The 20,660-nt window shown below is 41.7% G+C and overlaps 1 protein-coding gene across 1 annotated transcript in view; it reads left to right on the forward strand.

The window, feature by feature from the left end:
• socs5b (suppressor of cytokine signaling 5b) overlaps positions 1–19,898 on the forward strand; it is a 156,282-nt gene extending 136,384 nt beyond the window's left edge. The window contains exon 3 of the transcript XR_005630820.1: positions 19,703–19,898. The gene's annotated coding sequence lies outside the window, so the exon portion shown is untranslated. The remainder of the gene's footprint in view (positions 1–19,702) is intronic.
• The last annotated feature ends 762 nt before the right edge of the window (positions 19,899–20,660 follow it).

Raw genomic sequence — 20,660 nt, forward strand, 5'->3', positions numbered from 1 at the left:
ACTTTGACCCAATGTCTCTGCAAATTCATTTTTTCTTACTCTGTTTCGTAAGAGAATTGAGAAATTTTGTGTATTTCATTGTTAGGTTTTCTGCATTAAGTGCCCTTTTCAGACAATTGCTATTGAATGTTGATGTTACATAGTTTGATGTTAATCTCGAGTTATTACGATACTATGTTGTTATTATTATTCATGTTCAATAAAGGCTTGCTGGTTGCGTTGCAAGCAATTAAGGCTCCTTGGTCGGTCTGAGTGCGCATGTACGGTGAGTGTCGAATGCACGTGCACCAGTGCAGAGAAAAAAATAGGCCTTTTTTGCGCTGCAGCAGCAGGCCCAGTTTCGTCTTAATCCGGCCCTGGTCAGAAGTCTGTGTTTTTAAACTGTGTCAGCTTGCTGAATAAGCAGTGCAGCTGCTGACTTCATGGTTTCCAGAGTTAAGATGCAAAGACTACTGAATGCTATGCCACATTCTGCTTTTTCTAAGTTAGTTAAGGAAGATCTTTCACATTTTGGCCCACCTTTGCACAGGCTTCTCATTTTAGGCCCTAAAAACTGAAAAGGTTAGAGTCATTCTACTCTTAATTTTTGGTGTAATTCAGTGTGGCTGACACAGATTCTGTCCCATTACTGTTGACGTTTAGTCAGCCGAGGTGATGCCCTACCTTCTTACAGAATAATTGAGTGACAAGCCATTTTTGCTTTGTCTCCTTTTTTAATAGCAGCGAATTTAATAAATCTAAGCTTCTCCTTATGCTAAAATGACACACCCTGTGCAGAGATCTCTTGAGACCCAAGCCACAGACAGTAATTACCAGTTTGGGAAATTGATAATAGATTTTTGTGGTTTTTGGGTGATGATACAGCAAAATCTTTAAACCACCTAGACTTTAAATGATAGGTCCGTTATCACATCCTACCAAGCAGTTTGAAAGCCACCAACCACAATAAAATTGGCCCTTGAGGTCGGCAGTAGCAAGTACAACACTAATGTCAATTTTGTGGCCTGATGGGAGTGCAAAAAAAAAAAACACTTCACTCTTTAATTCTGCATTATGGTTTTAATAAGTTCAAGTTTTACTTAAAGTAAATAACCTTTTTGCTGTTCTCCCAGGAATTAAAAAAAAATGTATAAAAAAGGAGACTGTGTACTCTATGTAGCACTGTATACGCTCTCTCTGGCCTCTAAATGTCGTAGTGACCGGCGTGCCATGTGGGCCACTCCTGTGTCTCAGTCCCAGACTCGATACACACACTGCCCTCAGACTGACTTCATCATGGTAACGGCACATCTTTGTGTAGTCAAAAAAGACAGCCAAGCTAAGAATAGGAAATGGTCCTATTCATTTAAACAATGAAGCTAAGGAAAGATTGAGGAAGATTGGCTCGTTATACTGTATGCCCAAACAAGTGCATTAATACATTTCTGTACTTACCTCAGAGATGTTAACCTTCTCACAAACAGACCGTTGGTCAGCGATGAATTAAAACAAGTACAGTAAGTAAAGAAGGTGATGAACGAACGACTTATAGTATACTAGTTGTGTAAGCCCAGGCTGTAAAAAGCCCTGGGGTCCCAGAAACTATTGAAATTGTCAGGAATAAAATTGAAATGTAGAGATATCCGGTAATTGAAAGGCACTACTTTGGGCATCTCTCTCCTAGGAAGTTTTGTTTTGCTGACATACTCGCCTCGCTTGTGTATTAACAGCTAAGTGACTGCCTTTCTTCTGAGGTTTCGTTTTGCTGACATGCTCCCCTCCCTTCTGTATTAGCGGCAGGAGGAAAAGTAAAAGGGACACCATTTTGTCAATGTTCTCGCCTCACTTAAGGAATTGGCTGCTAACTGAGGGACTCTTTCTTCAGAGGTTTCGTTTTGCCGACGTGCTGGCCTCGCTTGCGTATCCTCGGATGGGGAGCCCTTACCCCGACTCCACCTCCCACTTCTGGGCTGGACAGACACACACACACACTTCTACGTGTAGACGACAAGATTTTAAAATAATGAAAATAATACAAACAGACACACACAACCTTTTCCCGATTTCCACCCGGTTACGTATGCATGTATACAGCACACTGTGTGAAATAAGAAAACAGAAACAAGATTGAGGGTTGAGTTCCTGAAGGAAGCCCTGTTTAATTATGTACTTCTTGGACGAAGAAAGAACAGGACCAACATGCTTAAACTAGGATTGACACCGTGCCACCAAAGAATAAAAAACTTGCGAGGCCCGGAGCTCCACTCTCTTTAGAAGTTGCTCAAGAAGTGGATGCCGTCTTCCTGTGAATCTTCCATTTAAATGTGATTTAGGCCAGAAGCTTCAGCCGTGCAGGAAGTGACCTTATTAGTCTTTGGATGACATTTCTTCCTCCATTCTAATGAGACAGATGGAACCAAAGTTAATGGAAGTGTCACACTCAATTCCTTCCCTGTATTTATCCTTCAAGAGCCTGTAAAACACTCCCCCTGATTGAATGTGAATAGTGAGTAGATACTAAGCAAATAACAAGCAGCAAAAACTCCAATTTAGGGCACATTTAATAAAAATTATGCCAAATTCAGGAGATCCTTGAAATGTTAAATATATATATATTTGTGTGTATAATATATAAATATACTGATGCACGGCTGGCAGCTCAACCAGGCCAGGAGACCCCTGGAATGGAAGGATGAGGGAAGTCACCTACTTGCCGACACTGCTTCCCCCAAAACATTAGATGGCAGCTCGCCTGCAATGTTAGAATCCGGGACTTGGAGTTCGGTCTCTCAGCCCCGTTGGGTGTCATGGGTGCCACCAGGGGGAGCTGTTGAAGAACCTGGGCACTCATACTTTCCTTTTAGCCTGGAAGTACGAGGTAGTCATGAGGACGGAAACACCAAAGTACTTCTGGGCTGAAGAAAATGCCAGTTCTTCATTAGATCTGGAAGTGCCAGTCAGTCAGAAGGAGAGAAGCACTTCCTGGGGTCAAGGACTATTTAAAGGATTGATGGGACCCAGCAAGCGAGCCGGAGTTGAGTGGTAGCGGACAGAGCTTGCTGAAAGGTGTGGAGGAGAGATTTGGAGATTTAAATATTATTGTGTTTATTTGTTTATTGTGGTGGAGGTGCTTTGGGCACTATTTACCTGAAGAAAAGAAACTAAACAGCTTCTTGGTGTTTTAATAATGTGTTGTCAGTGTCTGTGTGTCGGGTTAAGCGCTTGTACAGCGCTATCAAGTGTTATATATATATATATATATATATATATATATATATATATATATATATATATATATATATATATATTAGAACTGTGGCAGCACGGTGGCACAGTGGGTAGTGCTGCTGCTTCGCAGTTAGGAGACCCGGGTTCACTTCATGGGTCCTCCCGGCATGGAGTTTGCATGTTCTCCCCGTATCTGCGTGGGTTTCCTCGGGGTACTCCGGTTTCCTCCCACAGTCCAAAGACGTGCAGGTTAGGTGGATTGGCGATTCTAAATTGTCCCTAGTGTGTGTGTGTGCACGCCTTGCGGTGGGCTGGCACTGCCTGAGGTTTGTTTCCTGCCTTGTGCCCTGTGTTGGCTGGGATTGGCTCCAGCAGACCCCCGTGACCCTGTAATTAGGATATACCGGGTTAGATAATGGATGGATGGATATTTCAACTGTGTGTACACAGTATATATGGATGAATCACTCTCAAATTGAGCTATTCTGATCTAAAACAATTTGATTGGAGAGTCCTGAAAACAAAGCACCAGCCATAGGGAGCAGACCCACTGACAAGTGCTGATGTTTTTTTGTTCCTTTTTTTGGTGGATGATACTGTTGAATGAGCTTATGTGATGAAGCTGTTTAGTTACAATTGACTGCCATGCAAACTGAATTGGTGTGTAGTAGCAGAGATGAACCTCACTCTGAGTTGAAGACTGACATATGGAGGATCATTTCAAGCCTATTTAGATTCCTAAGTGTTTCAACTACAGTATTGTGGGACCGAAGTGCAAGAACATTGAGTCTTCTCAAAGCACACTTACAGTCTGGCCCCAAATTGGTCTCTTAGCTTGTTTATGCCAGGATATGGTCCTGGTTATATGTTACCTGCACCAAGCACCACCAACTGACAGTGACAGTTGGTTCAGGTTACTTTGTGTGTGGGTTTATTGGAGGACTGGGAAGTGATGATGTTTGCCAATTCTCATGTTCTTGCCTATTATTTAGTAATGTCTCTTCAGTCTTTTACTGTTATTTATTGTGTACTTTTCTGTCTCATCCAACGCAAGAAACGGTATTCTAGGACGGAGCGCACACACCACTCTTACAATGGGACAAGCAGTGAAGACTAGAGAAAGTCATCCTCCCTGAGACCACAAAGAGCTGAGGACAAGGAGAGGCTCATGAGTTGCACAAGCAGTGAATAAGCTCTAAAGTCAGCTTTACCTACAAAATATTGTACTTCAGTTTTATAATCTACTTGCTCTTTTGCGGGAGAACCATGAAGTTAACATAGTGCACATGAGTTCCGATCTGAAGTTCTTTACTTCCTGTAGAGGTTAAAGAGCAACCACTTCTGCTTGACGCATGCTTTGTAACATGACCATATGCTTTCTGCTCTTTGTTGTAAGAACTTAGATCTGGGGATTGCTTTTCCACTCATTTATTGAAGCCACTTAATCCAGTTTTTAGAGCTACTTGTCTTTGGGCTGCCTGAGGAATATCCACAAGGAGAAAGTACAAACACTTGGTCTGTGACAAATCCAAGGATTTGTATGCCCGGCGAAGGAGATGTTTATGATTATGTCTTTTTTTAATAATTTTTCAGCCACTTGTTTAATCCTTTATGGTTACACTCTTGAAATACTTATTTTTTACATACACATTTAGCTATTTTTTAAAATCCGTAGCATCAATCTGTCCATTCAATTTCCACCACTTCTCTGCTATGGGTCACGGGTTTAGCATTCTAAGTAAAGGTGCCCAGATGTCCCTTTTGTCCACCACCTCTTCCAGTTCCTCCCTGGGGATACCAAGGTATTTCTAGGCCAGCTTGGAGATGTATTCTCTTCAGCATGTCCTAGGGCAGCCCAGAGGTCTCCTCCTGTTTGAATGTGCCAGAAACCCCACCACATGGAGGTGTCCAGGAGTCATCCTAATCTGATGCCCGGGTTACCTCCACTGGTTTTTTTTTTTGTTTAAGCAGAAGGTAAACGGCTCTTCTTAGAGGTCCTCCCGCACATCGGCACCTCTCTCCATATCTATAAGTCTGAGCCCAGACATCCTGTGAAGGAAGCTTATTTCTGCCACTTGTATCCATGATGTCATTCTTTCAGTCATTGCCCTAAGCCCCTGACCATAGGTGAAGTTGTACTGTAGATTGCCATTCAGCTCAGCTAATTCTATACCACAACTGACCAGCAAAATGTCCAAATAACTGCACTCACTGCTCTGATCTCCTTAGTCAGTCCCTCACTCCCTTCTTCCCTCATTTGTGAAGAACAACAACCAGAGATACTTACATTTCTCTGAATGAGATCTCCCAGACAGGAGCCTTTGCCAAACATTCCCAGCACACCCTCACTACTCATTTGGGCCTTCCAGGTCTGTCCGGCATCTTCCCCTGCTATCTGATCAAAGTTACCACCAGGTAGTGTTCATTTAATATATCTGCCCCTCTCTTCTCCTGAGAGTCCAAGGCATACATTTGTAGATCTGATGACACAACTATGAAATCCATCATTGACCCATGACCTTGGGCGACTTGGTGCCAAGTGAACTTATGAACACCCTTATGTTCTTACGTGGTGTCTGTTGTGGACAAATCGTGACTAGTACAGAAGTCCAACAACAAGACACCACTCAGGTTCAGATCAGAGAGGCCAATCTTCTTAATCGCACCCTTCAGATTTCATTGTTGTTGCCCACATGAGCATGACAGCAAAGTCACTAATGGGTGCATCCAACACCCGAGCCTTCACAAAGGCCAGACAACAGTCAATGCCCCTCTCTCTTCCTGTGTAAAGGCAACTCTCTAGTTTACGGAGAGCTGAGTGCTGAGCCCATGCTGTAAATAACCCATACTCGCCCGCTGTGTGTGGCCATATTGTATGTTGAGGCTGACTATATCTAGACTTTACTTCTCTACCTCACACACCATCTCAGGCTCCTTCCACCCCAGAGAGATCACATTTCATTTCCCTATATTCAATTTTGGAATCCAGGGCTCGGTTCACAAAAGCACTTGCCTTGGACTGCCACCCAAACCACAATGCACCAGACCCTTATGGCTCCACTTGCAGGTGGTGAGCATAGTTAAGGACTGACTCATGTTACTCATTCAGGCTTTTTTCCAGTCAGGCCTCATGGGTAAAGGCTCGACCAACAGGCAGTGGGGCCTCAGTTTCTCTTTTCCAAGCAAGGTTAATAGGTCCTTGATGATTCTTCTCATAAAGGTCCTGTGAACCGCACTTAGCCTGATCCCTCACCTAGAACTAATTTGCCTTGGGTGACCCTACCAGGGGCAATGGCTCTAGACAACATAGCTCCTAGGATCAATGGGACACACAAAATCCTCCTCCACAATAAGGTAACTAACTATTCATGGAGAAGGCACATTCATTTATTTTTCGTGAAATCATTTCCTTCCTTGGGATGGAGACAAAGATACAAGTTTTTAAAATACTTTTTTTTTTTTTTGCTTATTGCTAACATTTCTTTTTTTCACAAACATGCCAAGTTAAACACAGCGACATCAAACTGAAATTACACATTGATGAAACATTTCCCTCAGTTTCGGTATGTGTGAAGTGTGAACCCCTGGCCTTCTGAATCTGAAATGAATGACAGTGAGTGTTTCAACTGGGCAAAGAAGCAAGGTATGCAAAATGCCCATTTACCCCTCTTCTCCAAAAATAGGAGCACCGGCTTCACAAGCAAAGGACAAGTATGAATTGGAGGAAGCCTTTCGGACGCGGCACTCCCTCTTTGTCACTCACTTTTAATTGTTTATGATTCAGGACCTCCCCTGTCCCATTTTCCTTCAGGATACTATATTTTATTTTCCATTCATACATTGACGTTACACACACACAAAAAAAAAACTGGAATTAAGCAACTCTTGAAATCATTTCCTTTTGAATTTGCCACGAGTTTGGCATGGTGTGTGTGGCTGCTGCAAACAGGCATCCATGAGAGACTTTTAAAAAGCTCCATCATGTCTGATGACAGTCTATGTGAAAATGAAGTGTATGAATTAAAAACTAAATAAGCAAACGTTTCCCTTTTCTGCATGTGTATCCATTGTCGGTGTCCCATGGGGCAAGTGTGCTCATTGGACAGCAGCCGATTAGGTTAGCTTCTCTGTTTTGTGCATTTGGACGGCTTTATGGGAAATCTGCAGTAAGACTTGGGTAACTGGACAGTGAATGGGACAGGTGCTATGGTCTAGTGCTTGAAGTGGAACCAAATTACTGGTGGTCTGTTTATGGTGACACAACAACATGTGATTGAAGAGCTCGAGTTGGGGGAACCTTCACATGAAACTTCAAGCACTGCAGATTCCGACATGCTAAGAAAAATTGCCGAAGAGGTGTCAGTACTGCAAATCGATGAGTGGCAGCCCACTTCAAACACTGCTATGGTCATCGTTTCTATGCTTTGTCCACTTCCGTGCAGACACCCCGGCAGAAAAAAAAAAAAACTCCATAGGAGGCCTAGGTCATATTCTGCCAGATTGCTGAAATTTGGAGTAGAATATCATCTGTGCAACACAATCCCTCCACCAGACCACTGCAGGACCACACACCGCAGGACATACTGCAACTTATAGACTTGCATATAGTACTAATCCCACGTCCACATCCTATGTGAGAGACTGAAAATTTCATGTGAGTACCTGACGAACTGGGAAGTCCCAGATGGGCAATTTGAAGACGACAAGGTTACCTGAATTAGCCAAGGTGTGACAGAATGTTGACCTGTTATCTCATTCAATAATACAAAAACAATAGGCTCGCCAGCCAGAAGTGCCATTTTTGTGATCACATTGAATTTGGACTGATCTAATACCCCTTAGCGCATTTATTTGACTATTTATTTTTACAAAAAGAATCATAGCTATCACTTTTTTTTGTTTTATGTGGGGAGCAAGTAGCAAATCAACAACATACCACATACAATTCAGAACAGGAACTCCATCTGAAGCTAAGCATGTTTGGGCCCTGCCAGTAAACCAGAAGGTAGGAAAAGCTTGGGTTACTGTTGCAAGAGGTGCTGGACAAGCTAGCAGGGGGTGCTTACCCCGTTGTCAGTGTGTGGATCTCAATGCTCCAGTGCAGTGACACTGACACTGTGCTGATAAATGGTGCCATCTGTAAAGTCAAGGTCTTGATTCTCTGTTGTCATAAAAGATCCCCTGACATCTCCTGAAAAGAGCAGGGTCTACCCAGATGTCCTGGCTAATTGGCCACCATGGTCTGGTTGTTCTCGCCCCCTGTCTCTAATTGATCAACTCTCTCTATTATCGCTCCACCACCTAACGGCTAATGTGTGGTGAGTGCCCTGCACAAGAATGGCTGCCATTGCGTCACCCACAGTTATGCTACACATTGGTGGTGGTTGAAGTGGCTCTCCACTGTCTATGTGAAGCACTTTGAGTGGGTACCACTCTGTTCATTGTAATCGTGTGTAACCATCCGTAATTGTTCAATAGTCTACCTCACATCTCTCTTGAAACTCTCTTCCTTCTTTATCATTTTTTGTTTTTTTGGAAATTGCAGCTGATTAAGAAAGTCACTAGCAGCCGTAGGACCAAAATGAGCATTAGGCAAAACAAATCACAACAGCACATAAAGTCAAATGAGAGTGGCACTCCATGTAAGAGCCAGTCTTAAAAAGTAAATCGTAGTGTTAAAATTCATGTCATTTTTTTGCTGGAATAGAATAAAAAGTTAATTTCATGTACTTGTAATCACATTGTTAATGGAAGATTATTTTATCCCCTATAATCAAACATATATTGGAACTTTCTCAGCTATATCTGTAATGTACTGTACATATTGAAGGAGCCAGTTAGCTTGTAGAATGAAATGTTTCGCTATTTCCACACTGTGTTTTTATTTACAATTGGTGCTTTTAAATTAAAAGAAGCTGTGCTGCCCATCTAATAGAGGTTGAAATCTAAGTACTCAATGCAGATATCAGCATTAACTATTGACATGTATTTTGCAATGCATGTAATAATAAAATGCATTGCATTTTTCACTCCAAAAGAAGATGTATTACAGCCATTTGCCTTTAAAAATGCACTGCATATTTCATTCCAAGAGATGGTGCCTCACGGATATTTGTAGTAATACAATGCATTTTTCATTCCCACAGATGGCACATCACAAACATTTGTAGTAATTAAATACATTGCATTTTTCATTCCCACGGATGGAGTATCACAAACATTTGCAGTAATTAAATACATTGCATTTTTCATTCCAACAGGTGGCACATCACAAACTTGTAGTAATAATATGCATTGAATTTTACATTCCAACAGATGGCACATCACAAACATTAGCATTGTTTCTATGAATCCCATACCAAATGTCAAATAACAGAGAAAAATCCCAGATGGATACGCAGATACTTACCCTTTTATTAAGATGGACGATCTCCATCCAGACTAGTGTTTTTACATCATCTGTGACACTATCTCTGTTCATACTAAAATGACCATAAATTGCATTGACATAGAAGTTTGCCCACACTATGCATGTAAGCTTTGGCAGAAAAATCCTTGTAGTTATGATGCCAGACACTGGATTTACAACCAAACTGTAGTGACCGGTAAATTATTTGCCTTTTGCACATTGTATGTAGATTTCAAACCATACAAAATGTAATTTAGATGCATGCATGTAAGCAACACGACCAGAGCCATGGCAAGGGTTTATGGTGGAATATGGTCACCGTTCACAAAAGAAACCCTGTCAAGGAATGAGATGTTGTAATGAGCAGGATCCAATCAGAGAAGGGCTACGTAATAAGCACAAACAAATCAGAGGGTGAGTAGAGTCTGCCTTTTCACCCATCTACATTGCAATGCCAAGCCAATATTTTCACAGGTATACATCTCTGGAGAGCGATTTCAAAAGTATTCATTTTCAGAGGTTAAATACACCAGGGTAGTGTGGACAAACAGTAAAGATGGAGAGTAGTGTCTGAGCTTTTAAACCAAAATATGGTAGTGTGGATGTGACCTTTGACAGTTTAGATTGTTTGCAATTAGAAAGATATATACATGTAGTCAGAAAACCATATGCCACTTTATATGTGATAATGTAGAGAAACTTAAAGAAATATAATATGTCGTCTTTAAGCAGGCACATCCTTGACAATCCTTTTTTTGTGTATTATCAAGCTTCGTTACAGCTAATGGGTATAATCGGCACCACTGACATTTGTAAAGAGGAGTGTTCTGCTCTTGATCTCAATAAAATCCAATTAACTTTGAAAAGCTCAGCTTACCAATGGGTTAAAGTTCACCAGAACGCAAACCCAAGAGCTGCAGGGTAACGAGATCTAACTGTTTAAATTGCAGGGAATGAAATACGAAGGCCTCCATGATGTGAAGGGATAAGGGAACACGTGGGCCACAACTGGACTAGACTTCATTTGGGCCGGATTAGTACAACGTGTTGCGAGATGCTAAGATCCAAAGGGATCAGTGGCTCCAATGTGTGGAGCAAAGTCAGAATGGATATTTTTGTTCTGTCATGTACCTACCATGTCTTCTCTAGGGCTGTTGCTGAGACATGTTCCAGATCTCAGCCATGCTGTTATGTTAAAACCAGGTGAAGGAAAGGAAAAGATTGATATTTATGTTCCTACCTTCCAGAGAATATTCTTTGTTTGGAATATTTCAATGCAAACTTTGAAAACTGTTCACTTTAATGAAACAGTTCCATAGGAGTCTGGATTTCTGAATCCAATTCAGTACTGCTTGGGCTGGAGCTCATCCAATAGCATCAACCACAAGACAGGACCACCCCTGGGTTGGGCCCTGGCCCATTACCGGTCACATTCACACACAGGCCAATTCTGAGCCACCAGACATCTTTGGGATGTCAGAGTAAAAAGGCATACAAACACTGGGAGAGCATGCAACGTCCACTCAGGCAGTGGCTGTGCTGTGATTTTTACCCAGGACTCCGGTGCTAACTGCTGTACCAGCATACTGACCATAATCATTTATGAGGGTGTTCACAATTTTACTAAATGAGGGCTGAGTAGTTTGCAAATATTTTAAGATTTTACTGTAAGAGGGCACAAAACCCCACTGATTATTGTGGCTGCCTTATGGCCACAGACAGAGGCGTTCAATGATATCTGAGTGTGTGGACATCGAGCATTTTCTACACAAATGGCAAACAGGCCAGGGTTTAAACCCAGGACACCGAAGAAGCCACTGGGCACTCAAATAAACTAATTCTGTGGATTTTCATTTTTATTTCTTTGGAAATCACTTTTTGTTTAATTTAAAAAGATACTTTTTTTTCTTTTATTTTGTTTCTGGAACCAATCTACTGGCAGGTAAAGTAACTGACTTTGACAGTGGTGGGGACTTCTATCCCCCACTTAAAGTTTAATGTATTGTGGCATGGACTTGAACAATCTGCACTTGAGTGGGAGTCAAATATCTTATATATTGATGTTAATGATTATATTATATTACTAGGGGGCTTACCCCCTGCTCACGTCGTTTGTCAACCTGCGCCCATCGCCAGCCACTTCGCGTCTCTGCTGCTCGTGTGGTGAAGAGAGGGGTTGAGCGCACTCCAAGCAGACGCGGTCGCGCTTCCGAAACCCCCTCTTAAACGGTGATACAGTGGGAAACAAATACTTTTTTTTTTACCTCCTCTTTGCTTGATCAGCTGCTGGCTTGCTGCTGCTGCCATGCTATGTGATCTGCATCTCACGCGGCGCTTTGAACATTTAAAAGCCTACTCTTTGTCTTTTACTTCCAGCCCACGGTGTGGATAAATCTGTTGGCACAAAGTCTCGTCTTGCGGGTTGAGTTCTTGATATTATAGTTTATAATTTACAAACGGAATAAGTATCTGAAAATATCACAACATCACATTAAAGTTCGATGAATTCTGAAAAGAATAATACCAAACATATATATGTAGGTTTTAAAATATGCCCGATATAAAGCATGACAAAAAATATGACATAAAATCGTTGCACAAAATTATTGCACTTTTAGGCTTACGATTTTATATATATTATATTATATTATATTCAACATGGAGATGATACTGAGGGACAGATTACTTAAACTTTTATGTCAAGACTATTGTACCTTCAACAATAACAACATTTATTTGTATAGTACGTTTTAATATAAATGATGTAGCTCAAAGTGCTTTGCAAGATGAAGAAAGAAAAAATATAAAAATAAGATTAGGCAATACTAATTAACAAAGAATAAAGTAAGGTCCAATGGTCAGGAGGGCAGAAAAAAACAAACAAAAAAAAAAACTCCAGAAGGCTGGAGAAAAACCAAAACCTGCAGGGGTTCCAAGGCCATGAGACCACCCAGCCTCCAGTAGACATTCTACCTAACATAAATGATCTCAATCAGTCCTCATGGTTTTCAGGCTCCACATGGAAGAATCAGATGATAATGGTCATGTGGACCTCTGGCCCTCAATCCATCAGTGTAGGGACATCATGGTGCTTTGATCAGGTGGTGGTGGTGCAGCTCTCCACCACAGAAAACCAGAAAAAGAACAGCAGAGAAAGTAGGAGTTAGTACTGTTAGTTCTGTAGGCAGGGAAATGCAGCAAGTAATTGTCCGAAACTTCCTAAGTGAACCAACAGAAAATGGCACAACTCCCTCCCTACAGAAAAGATGTAAAACATGTGCCCACATTTATAATACAGATCGTGTAGTTATACCACACTGCCGACTAGAACATCGCATAAAGGGATCATTATCCTGCAGATCATCTAATTTGGTCTACCTCATTCTCTGTATGAAATGTCCTGACACTGCACTCTGTGCGAGAAACTGGACAAACACTGCGCCAGAGAATGAATTTACACAGGTTCCACATCAAGCATGGCAACACAGATGTTCCTGTAACAGCTCACTTCAGCAGCCATGGACTCTGTGAGAGGGACTTTAAAGTCACAGTGCTTATGGGCATCTTCAAAACACAGCAAGAGAGAAAAGAATGGGAAGTGAAACTCATGCTAAAATTTAATAATAATAGCTTTCCCTTCAGCTGCGCCCTTGTGACAATAGTTAGTCCTCCCTCACCATTTCTACTGCATCAATAACTCCAACCATATCGAGTGGTATGGCCTCTAATATCAGTACTATCTGTCCATAGAAGCCAACTAAGGAGTCTACACAAGGGAAAAGTCACAGGTCCAGATGGAGTTAGTCCTCAAGTTCTTAGGGGCTGTGCTGGCCAACTTTGTGGTGTCCTCTGTCACCTGTTCAGTCTGTCACTAAGGCTCCAGAAGGTACTACTGCTGTGAAAACATCCTGCGTTGTTTCAGCACCAAAGAAGACACATTGTAGTCTTCCTATCAGTCAAAGATTGGAGTGGAAGATGTATTTATCTATCCGTGCCACAAGGCTTATTTCCACTTAGATGAAGCTGGCAGCACTATTCTTGGTACGGGGTGAGCTCAGGTATAAGTAGCTGGATGTAGATGGTGTGCTATTTGTCCAGAACTGTAGTTTGAGGTGTTTAAAACAGTGTCTCCAACACTGAAGCACCACAGAAAGTAGGTCTGTCACTTTTTCAGTTCGTCCTTTACACTTTGTGCTATAAATACATCATCATTCTGCACTAATGGGGTATATTGACAAGGGGGATGAGACAGAGTATGGGGGTACTTTGGAGAACTTTGTTTCCTAATACAAAGAGAATTGTCTGCGTTTCAACATCAACAAGACCAAGAAACTGCTTATTGACTTTCACCCTCTTGTCTCTACACCCGGTCACTAGTCAGGGAGTGCATGTAGAGGTGGTGCACTCCTAAATGAACCGGGGGGTCCACATCAACCACAAGCTGGACTGGTCTAGTAACACAGAGGACCTATATAAGAAAGTACAGAACAAGCTCTTTTTCCTTTGGGCGCTGCATACTTTTAATGTAGGTGGTCACATCCTAAACATCTACTACAACTTTGTGATGGCTAGTGTGATTTTCTACACTAGAGTGTACTGGACCAGCAAAATAATTTCAGGCTCACCAAATCAACAAAATAATTAAAACGGCAAGCTAGAGGTAATAGACACATTTCTATTATATTAACAATTCATCTTCCAAACCCACTTTATTTTTTACTATTTGGTATTATCCATAAAAAAGTCGTAGGGAAGCTGCAGCCCACCACAGCAAGCATAGGACACAAGGCATATTATATTAACACCAGTAATGGCGCAGTGCACGATAACGTGCAGTGAATACACTTGACTTGAGCATTCCTAGTTTTCATCCTCTTTCTCTGTACGTTTAGCATTCGTTTGCTCAGAGGTTGATTCGCTTGCTGCTTCCTGAGCAGCTCTTCTTTTTTCCACCCTAGCGGCCCACTTCTTCTCTTCTTTTGTCGGCATCTTTTCGCGTTAAAACTGATTATGTCGATGTTTGTGTTGCACTTACTTTGTACTTTTTTCTATAATTTTTCACTTAAGCTGGCACTTAAGTCTTCAATCTGCCGCAAGAATGATTTAAGACATGAAGGTGGTAGGGAAATGAGAACGGCACTGATACTCATGCGCCCGCACAGCCGCCCTGCTGCCGAGAGTTGATTCTACAATAATTTAAGATAAAAATTAAAAGAGGAATAATCTTGGAGGTCAATCATCACCCCAATAGCAGACAGTAGAGGTCATGTAGTATATGTGTACTAAATTTCAGGTGAAACGGTTTGCAAGCTACAGGCGATTTAAAATCCTGGACAGACAAATGAACAGCCACGGTAGCATATTATATAAGGAGCTAAAGCATTGTATGGATATGTGAATGGCCAAAGAGGTGGCTCTTACAGATCTGTGACTTGAAAGAATGAGCAGGGACACAGGGGACAAATGCACCTTCAGCTTTTCATGCAGACAAAGACAGTCGTCACTGAATCAGCCAAAGAGAACCTAAACACACACCATGTTGTGCAAATGAATGATGACAAAGTCCACAGTCTGCGCGTTTTGCCTGTGAGGATGTTATGTGATCTGCTCCATTCTGGCAGTACATGGGCTTGGCCTCAAGTTTCGTCTGAGGACTTAATAACAAAGGCATTTGTAAGCTTAAGCCAAAAAGCTAACAGGCTTGGCAATAAATTAGTGTTCTGCTGTAAATGTGTGATGGATGGTCTGTCTGTGGATGGGAAATGCAATCAGCCTTCAAAGAGCCACCTTGATTGTGAACTTCTCACAGAGAGAGAGTGAGACAGGCAGACCACTTAAATAATGTCACATAAAGAGGCAGATCTTCAACTGTGATTGCATTTTCACTTTTTCATTTTCTCTCTCGTGTAGAGTATATGAATATAAGGGAACAGGACAAAAATTAAAGTGTAGGTGCTGCATTTTAAATGTTCCAAAAGTGCTGATTGAGATATTTCAATTCATTGATAAAATTAAATATTTGAAGTCCAACTTGTAATGACATATCCACAACAGAAAAAAATGTAAGAAATTTTATCACAAAAAAAGATGGGGATACAGTAGACATTAATACTGATGACCTTGGGATAATAAGTCCGAGTGGCTGGAATCACAGGTCTAATTTTGGAAGCGTGGAGGCCGACTTGGTTGTTATCTATAATGTGATCTTGAAGGTGCTGGATACACAGGTTAAGATCAAGCGACACAATAAACTAAGCAAAACATTTGTGTCTGAAATGGGCTACAATATTAGCCATGAGAGGAAGAAAAATAAAAGGTGTAACCTGAGCATGTGACAGCAATTTCGAAACACCTTAGCCTGCTGTGTTCTAAGGGTGTTGAATTGCACAGTCTGGAAGTTAACACGGTACTCCAGTCAATAAATGACTGGATTACTGTGAAGCTGTGGTTAGGTACAGCCTGAAACAGCTGATGTTGTACTGGAGGAACCTGCTGAAGCAATCCATTCATGTGAGGATTTCATTGAGGAAAACGCTCTTGATTGAGCTTAATTTGATCATAAAAAGACAGTGAAATCCAGAAATAATTTGTTAGGATGTAGAGTAGATTCAATTTCTCCTAGATAGGTAGATCTAAAGATCATATTTAGCCCTACACAGTGTGACATCTTTTTTGCATGCTGATCTCCTGAAAAATACTTGAGTATGAGAGAAAGGAACCACAAGAATAAGTTGAGTGCAATCAGCATAAGAATGATTGCAATGATGAGGAAAGGGAAGAGGTACTGTAAGAACAAAAGAGCTGTCAGAGGACTTCAGAAAAAGATTGTAGCAGCCTATGAGTCTGGGAAGGGATTTAAAAGATCTCAAAAGATTTTGAAATCAGCCATTCCACTGTCCGGAAGATAGTCTACAAGTGGAGGGCTTTCAAAACAACTGCCAACATGCCCAGGACTGGTCGCCCCAGCAAGTTCACCCCAAGAGCAGACCGCAAGATGCTAAAAGAGGTCTCCAAAACCCTAAAGTGTCATCTGAGAACTACAGCAGGCTCTGGCTACTGTTGATGTAGAAGTACATGCCTCTACAATCAGAAAGAGACTGTACAAGTTTAACTTGCATGGGAGGTGTGCAAGGAGGAAACCTTTGCTTTCCAAGAGAAACATCGAGGCCAGACTGACATTTGCCAGAGATAAAGTTGACAAAGACCAGGACTTCTGGAATAATGTTCTTTGGACAGATGAGTCCAAAATTGAATTATTTGGACACAACAGCAGAGGACATGTTTGGCGTAAACCAAACACAGCATTCCAAGAAAAGAACCTCATACCAACTGTGAAGCATGGAGGTGGAAGTGTCATGGTTTGGGGCTGCTTTGCTGCAGCAGGACCTGGTCAGCTCACCATCATAGAATCCACGATGAATTCTACTGTGTATCAGAAGGTGCTTGAAGAACATGTGAGACCATCAGTTAGAAAATTAAAGCTGAAGCGGAACTGGACCATGCAACATGACAATGACCCAAAACATACTAGTAAATCAACCAAAGATTGGCTGAAAAGAAGAAATGGAGAGTCCTGGAATGGCCAAGTCAAAGTCCAGATTTGAATCCCATTGAGATGCTGTGGGGTGACTTGAAAAGGGCTGTATGTGCAAGAAACCCTCAAACATCTCACAGCTGAAAAAGTTCTGCATTGAGGAGTGGGGTAAAATTTCCTCAGACCGATGTCGAAGACTGGTAGATGGCTACAAGAACCGTCTCACTGCAGTTATTTCAGCCAAAGGAGGTAAACTGTATGTTAGGAGTACAAGACTGGACTCAGCTTAGAGTCCCAGGGCACTCTAGTGAGGCAGATCAGCTCTTCACTACAAGAAATTTTAAAATCTACCAGAGATTTAGGGGCTGAAAAAGAAAAAGGCAGAATATTAGGTTTCTAGGGTATAGTCGGTAGGATCTGATGAGTTAATATTACACAGGCTGCTATTGATCTGAACTGGTAATGGTGGGAAAGTCTGCACTGTATTGATTTTGTAATCCTGCTCCCAACAATATTCCTTCCCACTCCATGCCACATTTCTTTTTCCCCTCTAAAATGCACATGAATTGGGCACATAGCTTAAGTTCATTCTTAAAATAGTAGAATCTACAAGGGAAAAAAACAATACTCATCCTCGTTTGTGGTGCCACACAACATAATGTCATCAGCAAAAAGCCTTCATCAGGGAGATTGGTCTTTTAACCAATGAGTCAACACATCCATAGCTAGATCAAAGAGGTAAGGCCTTAAAGAAGACCCCTGGTGCAGACCTACTCTAACTGGGATCTTGTTGGTTACCCCAACACTGCTTTAAACCTGAGTCCTCACTCCCTCATGCATATCCTGGACAATCCTCACATACTTCTCTGATTTTACAAAATAAGTGAAGTTTTTTAAAAGCGGAAGAAAGTTTAGTCCCTTGATTACAAGTGTTTTCCTGTGCTAATTCTACATTCGTCTGCCTGTCATTTAGTGTTTAAATAAAGCTTTCTAGCTAAAAAAAAAAAAAAGGGAAAATCAGTGGTCTCACTTTCTGTTATGTGTGGACATTTTGTTGAGCTATGAAATATGTGTTGTAGTTTATCTGGCAATACGATACCTACTTTGCCAATTATGATGACAGTTTAGTGATTGTAATTTAAAGACGAGTTAGTGTCAGAAACCATAACTGGAACATTCTGCCAAGGTGCATGGTGTGTGCGTATTCTCATCTGCAGAAATTGGGAAACAGGAAAGGACAGTTGCTAGGCAATAGCTCCCACATAGTTTTTTTTTCCTAGGAGAAAATGCAGCAATGCCCACTTTGATGCACCTTTGTGTGGCATCTTTGAGTCACAAAAATAATTCATTTTACTGGTGTGCTGCGGATTACGTGTGTTACCCAGCTGTGGAAGACTTGCAGGTTGTGACCAGTAGGAGGCACCACTGAGCCCAAACACCTGGCACAAATCAGTCAGACACAATTCCAGGTTAAAATATAATGAGGTTTATTCTATAGTCGTGCCTTGACAGGTTTAATTCAGTCCAGCACGGCGTAGATAATCAGATATGTACCTTCTTTCATTCCTCCTTTGTGAGCTTTGCCCTTTACTTGAGATGGTCCCCTTTTATGGTAGATTACACAATGGAAGCCCTTCTGTATCATACGGAAGGTCACCAAATTAAGAACTCACCTGCGATACCCACAGACTTTGGCAGGGCTGCTCTTTCTGACTACATGTCCAAGGTAACCCTGTGGGTGTCCAAACAGGTACCCAGTCAGAGGAGCACTTCCACCTCTTGTACTGCGGTGTGGACTGTTCATAATATCCAGTTTTCCCCTGTCCATCCATTATGTGTTCATTCCAACTGAGATAGAATCCAAAGACCATCTCGGTCTGGTTGCACCAGTATTCCTGTGATCCTCCCATTATGAGGTTGAGAACTGAGATAAAGTGAAATCAGTCCAGAAGAGGTGTCCAAAGGTGGGTCCTCTAAAGAGGCTGCAAGGGCAGTTGTGACAGATATATGGAGTCAGAATGTTGATGCGATGTTAAGGAACAGGTGTGTTGTTTGGTGGTAGGTTCTTCCATGTTGCTATCTCTTCTGAGGTCAGTTGAGATGGTGGGGTGGTATTTTTGTAGAGATGGCTCCAGAGCAACTTTCCCACCTAGATGCCCCAACTGATGTTCCATCATTTAAAAATTATTGTGATTTTACAGCTCCATTTTCACCAGGAGGAGTGATCACTTATTGCTGCATCCTCTAGCCTTTTGATGGGGTCTTATTTTCAGAAATGGTGTGATTGTCTGTGCCATTGGGTGTTTTGTACTACTGATAACTTTCTGAATTGAGAATTCTGTAATATTGTTGGAGGGGCCTCTAAATGTAAAGAGTCCATGAAGTTTTCAGGCACCCCACACAGCAATAAGCAAGGTATGAGCATGGAGTCACACACTTCACTTTACTCTCAGCCATATTATAAGACAACGCCTGCGGCTCCGTCTGAAACGCCACTTGTAGAATTTGAAAACAAAACTATTTATACATTTTTTTGTTTTTTTTTCTTCCAGACAACTGCAGGTCACCATGTCCTTAGAAGGGAAGCGGCTCAATGGACCTGACTGTGCCAGTAAGACAGCTGTTGATGGGCGCTGGACAGCAGCCTCCTGTCTAATTTCTTCTGACACTGAGAGTTGAGCACAGGAGATGGAAATGCTGCTGCTGCACATGAAAATTGAATTAAATGGTTCGCAGCAAAGAGAGGAAAGGGGAAAAAAAAAAAAAACACTGCATCGCCCCAGCCAAACCAAATAAAAGTACAAGAAGTGGCCGCTGGCCACCTTTTCTCCTCACGTTTGAAGCTTTGCTTTTCTTTCCCTCCCTTCACTCTATGCTGCTTGCCCAGAGCCAAAAGGTTTTCATCATTGGATGTCACAGGGATAAAGCCTTATAAAATGTCAATATAACCAAGAGCAAGGTGTGATGGTATATGGGTCTGGTGCAGAATGGAATGTTTCATTTATTTGCACTTTATTTTAAAGAATGCCTAGCAGATCTTCAAATGTTCTCAGTAACCTGAAGGCTGGGGTGAAGTTCTGAGAGGAGCCTTGTATCCATCTTCAACTCTATGTAAGGATAAAGCTGATCACCTAAGATAAAAGCTCGAGCATTAAAAATATTTCTTTGACCAGTGTTTCCCAACCTCTAACCTTGGGTGAAACCCTGCCCCAAACCCCCCATAAAACCACTCCTACTTCCATGCTCAATTCACAACGGCATCATAGGTGGATTGCAGCCAACCCCAGATGAAACCCCATCCTCTGGTCCAATGATGGTTCTCAATTCAAAGCAACAGCATCACAGGTGAATCACAGCCAAATATGGATGCTCCAGAATGTGCTACTGCTGTGAAAACATCCTGCATTGTTTCAGCACCAAAGGAGACACATTGTAGTTTTCCTATTGGTCAAAGATTGGAGTGGAAGATGTAATTATCTTTCTGCTCCTTCAGGATCATTTCCACCTAGA

The sequence above is a fragment of the Polypterus senegalus genome, chromosome 16 (genome assembly GCF_016835505.1).
Source record: "Polypterus senegalus isolate Bchr_013 chromosome 16, ASM1683550v1, whole genome shotgun sequence".
Classification (NCBI taxonomy): domain Eukaryota; kingdom Metazoa; phylum Chordata; class Cladistia; order Polypteriformes; family Polypteridae; genus Polypterus; species Polypterus senegalus.